Below are 16,774 nucleotides of genomic sequence, written 5' to 3' on the forward strand. Positions count from 1 at the left end.
GATCCCAAGTGGGAAGCCAAGCCATAGTCCCTTGACTCCTGTTCCCTTTTAAAGTGCCTTGTGTGGCAACTTCAGCCACCTGATTTAGGACATTTTTATGACTTTAGGCTTCTTTCCCCAGACCTGTAGTGAACCACCCTTGAATTCAGAGACTCCACCTGGTGGCACTGTCCTGTCCACACCAGACTTCTAAACAGAGTCCTGAGCAAGAGGAACATTTTTTTGACACTCTGCATATAAAACACCTTGTGAATATGGTGCCTGAGGAGACATGCCTTATCCCTAAAGAAAACCGCAGGTGCAGGGGCTCCCTCAGAACTGACTCTAGTTTTCCAAATATGTGATACTGGGCTCCCATTCACTTGCAGATGCGGAGGAGAAAGTGCATTGGACAGAACTTAGATGAGTTCCTGAGCATGCATAGAGCACAACTCTCCTCACAACCTGTGCCCGTTACTATCGCTGAGGACACGTGAGCACTCAAGAAGCTAAATACGAACCTCTTCTTTAGAACAAGACTTGGAATTCGGTCAAAGTGTATGGCAAGGGAGGGAATGGGCCCAAGTATTGGGCATATCACTCAGATTTCCCTACATGGCCATATTGTCAAGCTTCCTTCTAAATGTTGATATTTATACCCATAGATGAATGCTACTCCCATCCTAGGGCAGAGGAACTTTTTCAGTGTGACAGTTAATACAAAGGTGCATATCTGTCTGGTCTAAGGGTTGAGAAAAAAAAAATAATTGCTGAGTCTTCATCCTTAAAGAGGACGCCTATATCACCCCTCTCCTTAAGACCCAGGAACCATAATAGAAGAAGGGGAGAAAGGTGGGAAGAGAGGGAGGCTGGGAAAGAGGGGCTGCCATCCAGGTTAGACCCAGGACACTAGCTGTGATGGTTAGTGTTAGCAACTTAATTCAAGAGTCATCTGGGAACAGGGATCACTTACATCAGACTGGCCTATAGGCAAAGCTGTGTGGCATTTTCTTGATTGATTGATGTGGGAGAATCTAGCCAACTGTGGGCCCTGCTACTCCTAGTTAGGTGGTCCTGCGAGCTCTTAGAAAGGTAGCTGGTTTCAAGCTTAGGCAGCAAGCCAGGAAACAGCTTTCCTCCATGCTTTCTGCCTTGACTTCCCTCAATGATGGACTGTGATGGTGACACATAAGTGTAATAAGCCCTTTCCTTCCCAAGATGCTTTTGGTCATGGCCTTTATCGCAGCACCTGAGAAGAAAGCTAGGATGGTGGCCATGAACACAAGGCAGCCGTGGAGAGCCACGCAAGATGGGGTCTTCCCAAGCTCCGTTGCGGACAGAACGGTGTCCCAGAAGCCCTATTCCTTCCCAAGGAGCTATATCTTCAATTGTTGCCAATGAGAGACATATTAAGGAGGGGTTCAAAAGGAAAGGGAAGTGGGTGGTGAAGGGTAATGGGAGGTGAATATAATCACAGTATACTGTATATTTGTATCAAACTAAAAACAAAACAAACAAAAAGAGAGAAAAGAAAAGAAAGAACCAGTTTCAAAATAATGGAACACTTTGCCTGAGAAAACATGGCACCCATTATCTCAGCTGTTACAGGATTCCCTGATTTCCATAATCCCTACCTGTGTGCTGCAAAAAAAAAAAAAAATAAATAAGTAAATAATTTTAACACTTCCCCCAACATTTTGTATCCCAAGAAAATATCCTATTTACTAAGATAGCCCAAAAACTGGCCAGTGAAAAGAAATCCAGCCCTTGATTTTTGGTTACAATTAATTACCTTAACTCCTTTTTTTTTATTTGCTACAATTAGTTGCTTTTGTGATTATTTAATTAACCAAACTTTTCACACAAGCAAGGCGCTCATTCAGTTCCCACCTGTGACCTTTCCCAAGCTTGTTTACCTGGAAAGACACAATGTAACTAAAGCTAGTCTCCCAGGCTGGAGAGGAGGCTGGGAGGTAGCAGGCGCTTGGTGTCCTCTAAACTTTCCAGGCCACTGAGGTTTAATTACCCCGCACAGCTTACTGTGGGGGATGGCGAGGGAGTGGGGGTGGGGTGACCAAGGCTACAGAACTGACAAGATCCCATCCTCCACCCACTCTGCCACAGGAGCCAGCTGCACACCCAGTGTACCAGGGACAAAGAGGGGCAAAGCTAACTGCTGAGGAGTCTGCATTCAGCTGGCAACTTGAAATGCTACATTCCCCTTTTCCAGTAATTTCTGTATGTTGGAAAGATTGAGGTCTCTCTGCAGGGCTCTAGGCTGGCCTGGAAGGGGGAACTCTAAGGCTTAATTTCCAAAAGGGGTGTGAGCTAGAAACCCCTTCAAGACCCAGGGACTGGGTTTTGTTTTGTGACCAGCTACTGCCACAAAAGAAGGACCCACCCCCATTCCAAGTATTCAATTAACCCTGTGTGTGACGCCTAGGATAGGAGGCTGGTTCAGTCCCCATTCAGGAGATTCCGAGGGGGGCTTTCTTTAAGGATTCTTTTTAACAAAGGAGGCCAACTAAGTAGCTTTTTGTTGTTGTTGCTGCTGGGCTCTGGCCTATTGTTACCTCCAGAGGGACCTTTTCCACTTAATTGGGCTTTAGAATCCCACCACTATTGTATTTGTATATACGAAATACCAGCTGAGGAAGTCTGCAGATTTAAGTCTATAAGCACTTCGGCAAGCAGATTCCCAAACCTCCTTAGCTGTCCTGCCTGATGTAAGTCATCCGGATAGAAAAAATTTCATAAAATTAGACCCACAATAAGAACGCGTTTCTTCTACTGAGTTTCTGTTAGGCATCAGACACTGCCTTCCTCTTTGTGTGCTGGTTTCTAGTGAACCTCTTGTGTTCAGGATGGGGCATTTAGGAATAAAGAAGTCACGATTAACTCAGCTCAGTCCAGATGCTTCACCCCTCCCCAAAGTACAGAACGGCGTTTTTTGGTTTGGCTTCCTTTGGGGTTCCAGCATGTTGGCTCTCCAGTGAGATAAGGAGTCCCATCCTCAAACAGAAAAGAAACAGACATGAAACGTACACAGCAGTAGATACCTGGGGGGTGGGGGGAGCCAGTGGGGAATATATATAAAAGCACCTGGCATGATGACAGACAATAGGGTATGGTGAGGCCTGAGGAAAATCAGGCCTCGTCACATCTCTCAGAGACTCACTTTTGCAGGGATTACACTATTTCACTCCCTCATTTGTTTTTTTTTTTCTTTCTTCTTCTCTGAGGCAACAGTTCTACTTCTTGCCTGGGAGATTAGACAGACTCCTCAGAGGGCAGCAAGTCCTACTGATGAGACTAAGCAGACATCATAAATAATGGTGGCTCTCTCAGCATTGAGACATAGACAGTACTGGGGAAAGCGAGACGACTCCACATTTAATTTAGTGCTCTCTGGCCTCTCATGGGAGTCTAGAATGAGTATTCATGCCGGGCGGGCCTGTTGGTGATGGTGACAACTGTCAGCAGCCAATAAGGAGGCTCTGCCTGTTCACGACACCTGATTCACCTCAGCAGTGGGCATTAGTTACCTAGCCTGGGTGGCTGCTTGCATGTGCCACCTCTGGGCCAAGAAGACCCTACTTTTCTTTGCTGAGGTGCACAACAGAGCTTGTGCTGCTGGGCATCCAAACTACACATGCATAGCACACATAAGCTAAGGGTGGCAGCTGGCTGGCCTCTGACCCATAAACAGGACAATGTGCTCCAAAAGTATTTCTGACAAATTTTATACAGACAAAAAAAAAGACATCCAGCTCTGGGGGCAGGAAGTACTCCTTGGAACTCACCCCTTCACTTAACGCTGTGGATGAAGGGGACAGAGACATTCGATGCTTGGGTTGTAATGTACTGGGCTGGGGAGAGGTGGTGCAGTCAGGAAAAGGCTTGCCTTGCAGTCATGGGACCGTGAGTTCCATATACCAGAACATACAAACAAGGTCCAGTGGCATGTGTCTATAATTTCAGAAGCGTTGTTCAGCAGAAGCAGGCCGATCTCTGAGGCTCCCTATCTGTCAAGCAAGCTTAGCCTGCTGTTGAGCAGCTCCTGATCAATGAGAGATCAGGAAAAGCAAGATGGACTGCACCTGAGGAAAAACTATAGAAATTATCTTCTGGTCACCACACACATACAAGAGCACCTCTGTGCGCACTTGAGAACACACACACACCACAAATGACACTCCTTGGGCCGCCCTTGCATGAAATAACTTTTGCTATATGCATCAATGAATATGAGGAGTCATCTCTCTCTTCATATAGCTTCCATTACCTACTAGCCAGAGTTTCATCGAGAAAATTCAGCGACTATATGAGACCACATGTTAGGGAAAGCACAGCCTTGTCCAGGACAGGGCTATGAACTTTCTTACCCTTCCCTTCAGCCCCTTCAGGGACCCTTAAAAGTGCTTAACGCATCCTAGTGAAACTCCTCATATATTTGAAGATCTGAATTCAATCTGAACATTTTATCAAGTATCATGTTTACAGTGTACCTCAGAGGATGGAGAAGTGAATCTCCAGAAATCCTAGCTGTTAGTAAAATGGCCCAAAGTTGCAAAATCGAGGAATGACAACAAGGAGTTTCCATAAAAAGAAGCAGAGATCTTGCATTAGTTGAAACAGAAGCCAGAAAGTCAAGATGGTCTCCGGTGCAAAGTGCCCTCACTGAACTCCACTGCTTGGGGTTGACACACACCTGCCAGCTTTCTCAGTCATTGCTCTGGTTCATACCAGGTAAGAAGATGGTGACTTCCTCTGAATGCAGTTATTGTGAGGGATATATCTGTCTCAGAATAAATAAGAACTGACAACAGACAGGGAAAATGCAAGTTGAAGCATCTGTGATTGCTAGAGGTGTGATTAAAGGGCAGAGGATGTCGCAAGGGAAGACAAGGAGATAATAAATTTTAAAGGCTCCCCCTGCACACAGTAGAGGCACGAAAAAGTTAAGGCGCTTATAAAATTGGGTTCTGGCTGTAGCTCAGTGGTAGAGCACTTGTCTGAAAGGTTCAAAACGCCTTGGGTTCCATCCAAAGCACCTCAAAACACAAATAAGCAACAAGTGAACACAAATGCTAGCTTTCTGGGAAATTTTCATTCCCATGGCGACATCTTATTCTGGGGGTATGACATGCCTGACTATCCCGGCCTGCAGGGTTCAGTTATTCGGGGGGTCAAGGGGGACCATGCCTGCAAAAGTAAAATGGGCAAGAGAGAGGAGGAGACCCTGCAAAGGTTTGTCAAGGTCTACTTTACTTAGAGCAACTGCTCAATATATACTTTACAAAAATGGAAAAGGGGAGGGGCAGGGAACAATGGATTCACTCCATGGCTAGTTCTTTTAGGAAGGTCTTGGTATATTGCCTCCTGGTAAACAGGCACAGGATGTTTTTAGCCAAGGTGAATGTCAGGCAGTTCTCAGGCTAGTTGAGGGGCAGGGAGTTGGGTGGCCATGCCTTGGCTCCCAACACCTGACACCTCTCCTTCCTCTCCTTCTCCCTCTCCCTCTCCCTCTCCCTCTCCCTCTCCCTCTCCCTCTCCCTCTCCCTCTGTCTCCATCTCTCTCTCCCTCTCCCTCTCCCTCTCTCTGTCTCTCTGTCTCTCTGTCTCTCTCTCTGTCTCTCTGTCTCTCTCTCTGTCTCTCTGTCTCCGTCTCTCTCTCCCTCTCTCTCTCTCTCTCTCTCTCTCTCCCTCTCTCCCTCTCTCTCTCTCAGGTCACTAAGTACTTCAGCCTATAAACAATTCAAATTATGTAAGAATTGTCTTGGCATCAGCCAGCAGTCAGCCTTTCATGGCTTCCACTGTTTCTAAAGTGCCAGACAGTGACCAATCAGAATGTATGCTCTGTCTCTTTAAAAACAACAGGGCTTCTCCTCCCAGCATCCTTACCCTTTAGTAACAGGCAGAAGCCCTGAGCAGCTGGGGAGTCTCCTTGGGTGCAGCTGCGGTCATTTTGTTGAAAAAAAAAAATGCCAGCCCATAGGTGGGACCCTAGGCTAGTTCACTTGTTGCCTACTCTCTGGGCACATGTGGCTTTTGTTACTTCTTTGGATCATCACCTTTTGTCAGCTATGGGTATTGAGTGGGGGTGGGGGAGGTGCAAAGGGAGGAATGCCACAGAGAGGCAATTGAACATAGATGCGGAGGAACAGGCCATCTAATGGAGGAGGGAGATGGTGTCCTGCGTTCATGGAGGACATGCCTCTTTTGGTTATCATGTGCTTCCACAGCCTGGAAAGGAACACAGCACCTTCCTGGGGCATGCAGAAAACCAGGCAGGGCCAGAGGGACAAGGGTGGAGCGAGCGCTGTTGAAGAACCCCACCTACAGAGCAGAACAACAGTGGGAACAGTGGCCGTCAGTGCCATCAGTGGCTCAGCATCCCACTTCCCCAACCTGAACTCCAGGAAGCTTCAGACCTCTGCCAAGTTCTGACTCCAGCACAAGCCCTCACAGGCTTTTCCCAGCCTCCCTCCTCCAAACTCCTCTACAGGACACCCCTTTCCCCCTCCCCCCAGAAGAGGTTAGCTTCAGGCCTTGATATTTTAAAATGAATTTCACTGACCCATTAACACAGGTGGAGTCTTATTTATAAGACATCCACGCCTCATCTCCCTGCCCCCTCAAGCAGTTAGTGACTTGTTTACTGGTCATTAAGCCACAGTGGGATTGGTGGGCGGAGTGTGAGAGGCAGGTCTACAGTTCTGGTGAGACCAAGTAGATGGGGAGCAGAAGAGGCAGAGGGGTGGGATAGATGGGTGACCAGGGAAAGCTTAGTATCCCAGAAAGCCGGAGGACCCCAGTTCAATACAGCCTGAAGTGCTGACAGATATGTCATCCCTGCTCTGCTCCCATGAGATGGGAAATAATGATAAGAGAGCCCCAGGATGCTCCAGGGCTAGCTTGGAGTAGAGCTCAGCAGCTACAGCAGAAGCAAAAGCAGCAATAGATGTGCTGTTCCTAACAGTCAGGCTGGGTAAGCTCAGGCCTGCAACATTAGTTAGCAACACATGTAACTAGCAGATGGAAGCCCTGGTCTCCTCAGATCTACATCAGGAGATCTCATCGGTACCCAAAGATCAGCAGCATGCGAAGACGGATTCATGCCATGCCAGACAAGAACAATTCTTTCAAGGGTTGAATCTTTTGAACCTGACATTGTCTGCCCCTTTGCTTTCCAAAGAATATGACCATGGGGGCAAGCAGCGAGCGTGACGTCACATGTGTGAACATCACATGACGTTTAGGTAATGTACTGCTCTCTAGGATATTAAACAGTCATTCACCATGCTTTTCTTCAGTCCAATCCTGCCACTGCACACACACAGATGTGTGGACTTCTCAGTAGAGGATATTCACTCCCAACCCTCCTCCTCACTCAGGGAAAGGCACATTTAGCTGGCTGCCTAGATTTCTGCCAAAATCTTCACCAGGCTACCTCTAGCCATACCAGCCTCCATGAAATAGTCTTCCTGAAGCTTAGCTCTTGAAGGGTTAGACACTATTACTGCCTGGCTATAACACAACATGCATATGCACACACACACACATACATACACATACACACATATCTACAACACATCCTTCTTGTGGCCTTTGTCTGACTTTATCCTTCCCCATTTACATGGACTGGCTTTCCTTCTGTTCCTCCAGTGTGCTCTGGGAGACCTACCTCCAGGCTTCTATGCTTGCTACACTCTGATTTCTTAAAGCACAGCCTTTCCCTTTTGATCTAAGCAGTCTTTCAGATGCTTAGACCTGCCATAATTTTCATTTTCCTTTGTTTCTCTGTCCAATATGCTTTCAGGTGCTTGGATATGAAAGCCCCTAACAACAGTTGCCCTAGACATCACGCTGAGGGAAGACCTCTGCATAGAGTAGGTGAAGATGGGTATTTGTTTATTTCATTTGATTTTTCTTAGTGAACTAAATTTGTTCTTGAACGTTTTCAAACATGCATAAAAATGCATGCTAATTGCTTCTCGCCCACGGCTGTCGCCCCCTCCTCCCCTCAAGTCTTTTCCTCACATTCATGTCTTCGTTTTATTTTAGGGCCCACTGCATTTAATGAATAAAGGGTAGATATGGAGTTCCACCCTGCTGTATCTCCCCCACACCTGTGACCCTATTGGCATCTTGCACACTCAGTCTCACAATCCTCTCTCCTCAGCACCTGAAAACTCCCCTACCTTACTCATTCAAGTCAAATACACACACCCTTCTCCATCATTTAGTAAAGTCATCAAGAAGAAACCTCATGGGCCTTTTTGTTTCTGAGGATGTATGAAGAGAGCCTTTAGGTAAGTCCTGGAGTCTCTCCAATGTCTTGATGATAATGAGAGGCTCCTGCCTTCCTTGACTTTTTCCACTTGCAGAGGGAAGGAATGGGGTTCAGGAAACAGCCAAAAGAATCCAAGTACCTTATGGAACAGATATGAAATGGCTCTAGAGGTTCATGTGTTGAAGGCTTGGTTTCCAGCGGGTAGCTCTATTTTGGGGGCTTCTGGTGGGAGAACCTAGTTAGAGGAAGTGGGTCACAGCAGGGAGCAGGTCTTTGAAGGTTGTATCTTCTTGGTCCCCTCTTCACTCTCTGCCTTCAGTCTACTGTGTGGTAAAGAGGTTGTGAGGTTACCTACTTCTATAACCTTAATGTTCTACCCAGTTCCATAAAAGACAAACAAGCCCCCGATGCGGTGAGCCAGAATGACTCCTCCTTCCTTGGAGTCAATATATCAGGTAGTGTGGATACAGTTACACAAAAGTAAACTAACATAGATACATTTAAAGGTCATTATGATATTAAAAAACAACAACAAAAAATTGATGTGATGGCTAGTGCTGTCAACTTAACAGAATCTAGAATCACCTGGTAGATGTTTTGCATATGTCTGTGGGAGACCCTGATTACAGCATTTGAAGTGAGAAGGCCTGTCCACTGTGGGCAGCATCATTCCCTAGAAAGCTGAACACTAATGTATATGCAATCAATGCTCTCTGATTCAATCCTGTAGATGTATGTTATCACCTCCCTCAAGCTGCTGCCTCTGGCACATTTCCGCCATGATGAACTATGCCTTACACCTGCAAGCCAGAATAAACATTCCTTTCCTTGAGTTACTTAGGTCAAGATATTTTATCACAGCAACAAGAAAAGAAACTAAGATTTTGGGGACTAGGATTAAAATAGAAAATATTATTCCAAAGTATAAATAACATTCAAAATCAATGTACAAAGCTTTAAAAATGCATTTTGGAAGATAGTAAATGTTTAGGTGTATACCTCCACACTTAATCATGATGCATAGTATCTATATTCAGCCTAATAAGGTAAACTAAGTTGTTGCTAAGTATAAAGTATTTTCATGGCATGACTCTCCTCATTTCTCTTATGAGAACAAGTCATACATAACTTCCCTCTTGCCCAGTCAGTAGATGACCTAGGTTCATCAAATCCTAGTAGTTGCAGAATTACCTACACATGCTTCCTCCACTCCTCCTCTTCTGCCCTCCCCCGTGTGTGTGTGTGTGTGTGTGTGTGTGTGTGTTGCATTCTAGGACAGGTTCAGTCCTCTGTACACTATACTTCCTTGACCCAGGGAGAAAGTTCCTCTTCAACTTTCTGCTAATCTGTTCTGATAATCAGGATTGTCAGAGGCAACATCTTTGCCACCAAATAGGAGATTTGCTTTAGAAAGTTACTTAGGAAAATAGCTGATACTAGGAATCCACAGTATATACAGGACAGCATTTTCTGGTGATGGCACTAGACCTCTAACACAAGCAGATAGATAGATAGATAGATAGATAGATAGATAGATAGATAGATAGATAGATAGATAGATAGATAGAGATCAGCTATATGAAAATCTTTCTAGTTAGTTGATTCACTTCTCCAACACCCAATGCAGAGAGCCAGAGCCTCTGCATGCAAATCTTCCCTGGCACTAGGTTGCTTGTATTTCTTTCCTATACCACCTCTGGTGCATTTGTCATAGCCGTTGTACTAACTAACCCCAGCTTCAGGCTCAGATCCACAATGTGCCATCTGGGCTAACGTGGTGGGGTGGATCTGGAAGGTTAATGGGGGCCATAGTCCTCAAGCTTGCTGCACAGTGAAGGAAACAGTGTGGTAGCACAAGTACCCCCAACAAATATGTGATTTAGTTTCCATATCATGAACCTAGGATTTGATTATGGAACAAAAATTTAAGCTTTAAGATTATCCAGTTATCTAAGTGTTGATGCTAACTTACTGTCTTAGTCAGGGTTTCTATTCCTGCACAAAATATCATGACCAAGAAGCAAGTTGGGGAGGAAAGGGTTTATTTGGCTTACTTCCACATTGCTGTTTATCACCAAAGGAAGTCAGGACAGGAACTCAAGCAGGTCAGGAAGCAGGAGCTGATGCAGAAGCCATGGAGAGACGTTCCTTACTGGCTTGCCTCCCCTGGCTTGCTCAGCCTGCTCTCTTATAGAACCCAAGACTTCTAGCCCAGGGATTGCACCACCCACAAGGGGCCTTACCTCCTTGATCACTAATTGAGAAAATGCCCCACAGCTGGATCTCATGGAGGTACTTCCCCAACTGAAGCTCCCTCTTCGGTGATAACTCCAGCCTGTGTCAAGTTGGCACACAAAACCAGCCAGTACAATTGATCTCTTGTCAACTTGACACACAAACACATCACTATTAAGCCTCAACACTTACTTTCTTATTCATCCCCAAGATCTAAAGTCCCACAGTCTTTACATACTAAAAGTTCAATCAATTTAAAATGTCCAATATCTTTTAAAATTCAAGGTCTGTTAACTGTGGGCTCCACTAAAATACTTTTTTCCTTCAAGAGGGAAAAATATCAGGGCACAGTCACAATCAAAAGCAAAACCGATGTTTGGGATCCAACTCACAATCTTCTGGGCTCCTCTAAGGGCTTTGGTCACTTCTCCAGCTCTGTCCTTTGTAGCATGCATCTTGTCTTCTAGGCTTCAAATGCCTGTACTCCACTGTTGCTGCTGTTCTTGGTGGTCATTGCATGGTATAGGCATTCCCAAAACACTGCTGTCTTTTGCTGTAACTAGGCTTCACCAATAGCCTCTCATAGACTGTCTTTATGGTGCCAAGACTCAATTCCTTTGCATGATCCCTTCAGTCCTGGGCCATCAATTGCAAACTGAGGCTGCCCCTTCACCAATGGCCTTCCATGGACTCTCACTGTGCCAAGCCTCAGCTGCTCTTCATGACCCTTTCATGCCTTCAAAACCAGTATCACCTGGGTGACTCTTACACATTACCAAGTCCTGTTGCAGCACAAGGTACAACCTTGGCTATCTCTGGAACACAGCCTCTTTTGTGCTCTCAGAAAACACTTCCCAGAAGATATCACCTTAGTGATGCTGGTCTCTTCTTAATCACCGCTAATTTCTTAGCTCCAGCTAACCAGCATCAATAGTCCCAGTAATGCAAAGTTTTCGCTTTAGTAGTTCTGCTTTCTTGTTAATCACAGCTGATAGTTCAGCCCCAGCTAACCAGAACCACAGAATCTTCACAATCAAAACAATATGGCCCTGATAAGAGTCTTTAATCTTCCCTCAGAAATTTCACAGGCCATGCCTCCATCTTCTGCTCTGTTCTCAACGTGATCTTCCAAGCTCCTACAGAACATCTCACAGAGTTCTTAACAACCAATGGCTCTTCTAGCTCAAAGTTCCAAAGTCCTTCCACAGTCCTCCCCAAAACATGGTCAGGTTGTCACAGGAATACCCTACTATACTGGTACCAATTTGTCTATTCAGGGTTTCTATTCCTGCACAAACATCATGACCAAGAAGCAAGTTGGGGAGGAAAGGGTTTATTCAGCTTACTTCCACATTGCTGTTGATCACCAGGGGAAGTCAGGACTGGAACTCAAGCAGGTCAGGAAACAGGAACTGATGCAGAGGCCATGGAGAGATGTTCCTTACTGGCTTGCTTGAGTTCCAGTCCTGACTTCCCCTGGAGATCAACAGCAATGTGGAAATAAGCTGAATAAACCCTTTCCTCCCCAACTTGCTTCTTGGTCATGATGTTTTGTACAGGAATAGAAACCCTGACTAAGACATTTATCATCCGTGAGCCACACAGTGCTGGGGTAGATGCTGCCAAGACTCCAGCCTGCACTCTATGTACCACCATCCATGCTCAGCTAGGTTATAGCCACACTCTATACCTGCAGATCAAGGGTCCTACTGTATGCTATCCTACATGTCCAGGCAGCCTGCAGTGGGCCCTAAGCATGCATCTCGTAGCCTCTGAACTGCTGCTTTTGGAAGCAGCATCTGGATACTAGTTTCCACGGTCTGCATTTCCTGCTGTCACCCACAGATACACTCCTTGGGGAAGCTTCCCGAGTTTCCCAGGATTTGGATTCCCTTTGTCAGCAGTTGAATGAGGTCCTGCCGCCCATGTGCTGCATAGTGGTAGTCTTCTGGGGGGTGTGGAGCCATAGGTCTGACCCTCTAGGAATATCAGCATTGGGCTACTAAAGATCAATACAATCTAATACATAACAAACACTGGGTGCTTCCAGGAAGAAGGGACATGAGCTGGAAAAGCATTTTAGATATTGTGGCTAAGCTTAAACAACAAATGCAGGTGATACATGCATGCAGCCTGCCTGAGTAGAGAATGGCATGAGAGCAGACAGTGACTGCAGGAAAACAGAACCCAAACATGTTGTTAAAGAATGAAGCAGACATGTCACCTCAAGCACAAGATCAACAGGGAGGTCAGGAGTGCATACCCACTTCCAGCAATACCATGCGTTCCTATTCCTGCACCTGGCCCTAAAGATAGACAAGGATCAATGAGTGATTAAATAGCAAACTCTCATGACAGGATAAGCCTTCTGCACAATAAAACAAAACTATTTGCCTGTGAGCCAGCACTACCTGTCCAGAACCTCACCATGGACCAGACTTGGAGTGAACTGACCCCAGTTGGGCTTTCAAGACTCTAGTGTCTGACCTAGCCCTTGGCTGCAGCCACCAGGGCAATGTGCTGGCCTAAGTCTGAAGCTACTCCAACCTGAACTAATGTGATCCTCCATATCGAATACTGCTCTATGGATCCTGAGCGTTCTCAGTGGTTCCCCAGGCCGCTTCTACAATGTGCTGGGGCTATGACCCAAATCTCATATCACTTTTAGGATGGCAAACCATTCTCATGTGTGTCAAACACCAGGCCCTATGCCAGGCATGCAAACACAAATGCAAAACAGGGCATAATTCTATCCCCCAAGGATTGCAAGCTTGTTGCAGCAAGGATAATCATCCTTTCCTGTGAAGAATTCAGACACTACCAGCTTATGTGATATTTTACACCTAATACCATCCAGCTTTCTGTTAAGTCTAGGATGGGTTCTGAATTAGAAAGTGGCCACCCCACCCCCACTCCCATGTATTCCATGGCCACCATTGCAGTCCCTTTTGAAGCATCCCAAGAAATCCCCCTGGGGACATGTTAATCAGATTCTGGGCTTCTGGGACTCAGCAGAGTCTGGACTACAATTCCTCCTTGGCTAGGTCCCCTCTAAAATAATCCTCCTGGTTTTGGAGGGGGCTTTATGATCCAAGTGCAGGCTCAGCCTGGTTCTTGTTTTTTTAACAAGGAATTAGAGAAATACAAGAAAATTTCCGGAATCAATCTGCTTCACCGCAACAGCCAGCCACAGCAGAATGACTGTTCCCATCAACACGGCAGAGGCATTGCCCAGACAGCCCACATTATCTGAGTCCCCCATCCCCGACTCACCTGTGCAGGGCTGCCCAGGTCCGGCTTCCTCAGACTCTCAGCCTGGAGAGCTGTGTCTCATTTCAGAGGCAACGTGCAGCGCTTTTCCCTGTAGCCCAGCAGCCGTCAGAGCACTCTCCAGACTGCAGCATGAATCTAAATTTGGGGTCCTAGGCAGGGGCTTCCAGAGGTGCTTGGCACTGCTTGGCACCGGCAGTAAGTGTCTCAGCTCCATTCAGACTGCTGACCTTGGCATGGGCGCTGTGTGGTACAACTCATCTTGCTGGTGCGAGGAAGCTTTTAACTGTCTCTTCCCCAGCTCATAACCCTCAAGTCGCAGGCTCAAACAACGTCCCCACGATGCCACAATGCTCATGCCCCAAGCTACGCATAACCAACCCCTGCAAAGTGTGCCAGCTAAAGGGAAGCCATCACTTTGAGCAGAATGAGACTGGGTGAAAGGCTGTTTATCTCCACCCCCTCTGAACGGTATCAGTTAAGTCAATCACAGAACATCTTAAGTGTGAAGATAGTTGATTTATTCTCCTGTTCTTCCATAAATTCCTGCCCATTGAAGCCATGCTCCCCTCCCCCACATACACACACAAATGGCTCTACAGCCCTCCCCTTAATGGTACAACATATTGTTTTGATTTAACTTATCTGCTTAAAACTCCTTGTGGAAAGGATGTAGTTGACGAAGGAGACACGGGTATTTAAACCCTGTAGCCACTTCAGAGGTTAATAATACACACCAGGATAGTACTGTGTGGTTGGAAGATAAAGGGGTATGAGAAGAACAGAGCTGAGACACCAGAGATCTAACATCCTGGTATAGCAGTGATGTCACTGCACAGATATTGGTGTAATTTGGTTCCTGGCTAGCTGATATGACTGTCCAAACCAGCTAACAGCATTGTCACTCCTGTGTTTGGAGTTCATTTGACCAAAAATATCTACCCACAGTTTGCAAAGTCAATACACCATAGGAGAGAGTCCTGAAGGCTTTTGGAGTTCAGAATCCCCACACTTTCACGTAGCCCTGTAATATTTACCCTGTTTCAATAACAACAACCTCAGTGTCCCTACTGGTGAGACAGGAAAACGGGGCTAGGCATGATCTGGCGTAATCCCTGTGAGTAATAAATGAGCTAATATGTGCAAATTCACCAAGAAGTCATGCTTGGTCCACCATGTGATCGATAAATGCTGTGACTGCTGCTGTAGGCAATGGTTCTGATTCTGTCACGACTGTCTATCTCATTCCCTGTCTTCTAGGTGCTGGGTCTGTTCAGCGTCTGGCTGTAGTCAACCCTCTTTATCAATGATCTAAGCACTTATGGATTTAACCAACTTGGTTTTAAAATACTAGGCTAGGGCATGTCATAGGCATAAAGAGAGCTTGCATTTGTAAGGTCCTGGGCCTAATACTCAGCATTAGAAAAATAAAGGAAAAAAAATTAAGGAAGGAAAATACTCCAAAAATTAAATACACTAATGTTGACATGGACCAGTCTTCTCATGATTCCCTGGGTAATGGTCATGTACACTTCTCCCCTATCATATCTAAAGGGACTTGAGCCTCTGTGACTCTGTGAATTCTGTTTCCTGTTGTTATTTATAGGTATCTCTTTATGTAAATGTCACAGTTTTAAAGAAATCAAATTCTACTGAGGTTTTTGATAGAATGCCACATAACTGTGTCTAGCCAATCATAGTGGTTGGGCAGAGAGTCTTGCTGAAGGACTGGTTGGCCAGTGGGGTGTCTATGAGGGATTTTTTTTAGTTGGTTACTTGAGGTGGGAAGACCCACCATGGGTATGAGCAGCAGCATTGCATGGGCTAGATGGTATAAACGTGAAAGAAGTAAGCTGAGCTAGCAGTGACGCATGCACGCATTCGTCCTCTTTCTGCCCTTGACTCTCTCTTGGATGTGATGTGACCAGCTCTCTGAAGCTCCCACAACAGTGACCTCCCTATCTATGATGTATTTAGAATTGGAAGCTTAAGTAAAACTTTTATCTCCTAAGTTGCTTTTTGTCAGGCTGTCTTATCATAGCAACAGAAATGAATCAATAGACCCTCGTCCAAACAACATTCCAAGAGCAGTTACTTAGGACTTACTGTATGCTCAGCTCAACACACAATACCATAGTCTGGGAGTTCACAATCTGTCTAAAGTAATGTTCCTTCTAGTGGTCATTTAAAACACACTCGTGTTTGCAAGACAGTACCAGCACCAGAAGTCATCCAACTTTCCCTAAGTTAAGGGTCTGGTCAGTATTCATTATGGCTTGGAATGAAGGGTTTTTTTTTGTTTGTTTGTTTTTTTAAGATTTATGTATTTATTTATTTTATGTATATGAGTACACCTTGCTCTCTTCAGACACACCAGAAGAGGGCATTGGATCCCATTATGGATGGTTGTGAGCTGCCATGTGGTTGCTGGGATTTGAACTCAGGATCTCTGGAAGAGCAGTTGGTGCTCTTAACTGCTGAGTCATCATCTCTCCAGTCCAGGAATGAAGATTTTTAACTTGACATCTCTGTCTTCTGTGGCATTAACTATCTGAGCTAAGGAATATTCCACATAGACAGGAAAGCAGAAGCAGGATTTTTTTCTGGGATGAATGAACAACAGTCTTAATTCTTTCTTCTCTGTAAATTTGAGCACAGGGCCCAATTTTAAAATACTATATTGGTCATATGAAAACTTTTAAAGCCTGAGTCTTCCATATACTTCTTGCTAAATAGTTACAAATGTATTCTATCCTTAATAGCAACCGTGATGCTAATGAAATCAGAATTCAGTTTGTGTGGCCTGTCACTTACAGAGGTCAATGAAGCAAAGATGGAAACTGACTCTTAAAATGTCACTTCATCCAGTCAGCTGGCCATCTAAGAAGACAGCTGATTAGTATCCTAGACACCTGTTTTCATCCCAACTCCTGCAAGCATGTTTTATAGGAAAAATGGGGAGGTTCATTTTCATTCTCTTTAATTCTTTTCCAA

This window comes from Mastomys coucha, unplaced genomic scaffold (genome assembly GCF_008632895.1).
Source record: "Mastomys coucha isolate ucsf_1 unplaced genomic scaffold, UCSF_Mcou_1 pScaffold6, whole genome shotgun sequence".
NCBI classification, from domain to species: domain Eukaryota; kingdom Metazoa; phylum Chordata; class Mammalia; order Rodentia; family Muridae; genus Mastomys; species Mastomys coucha.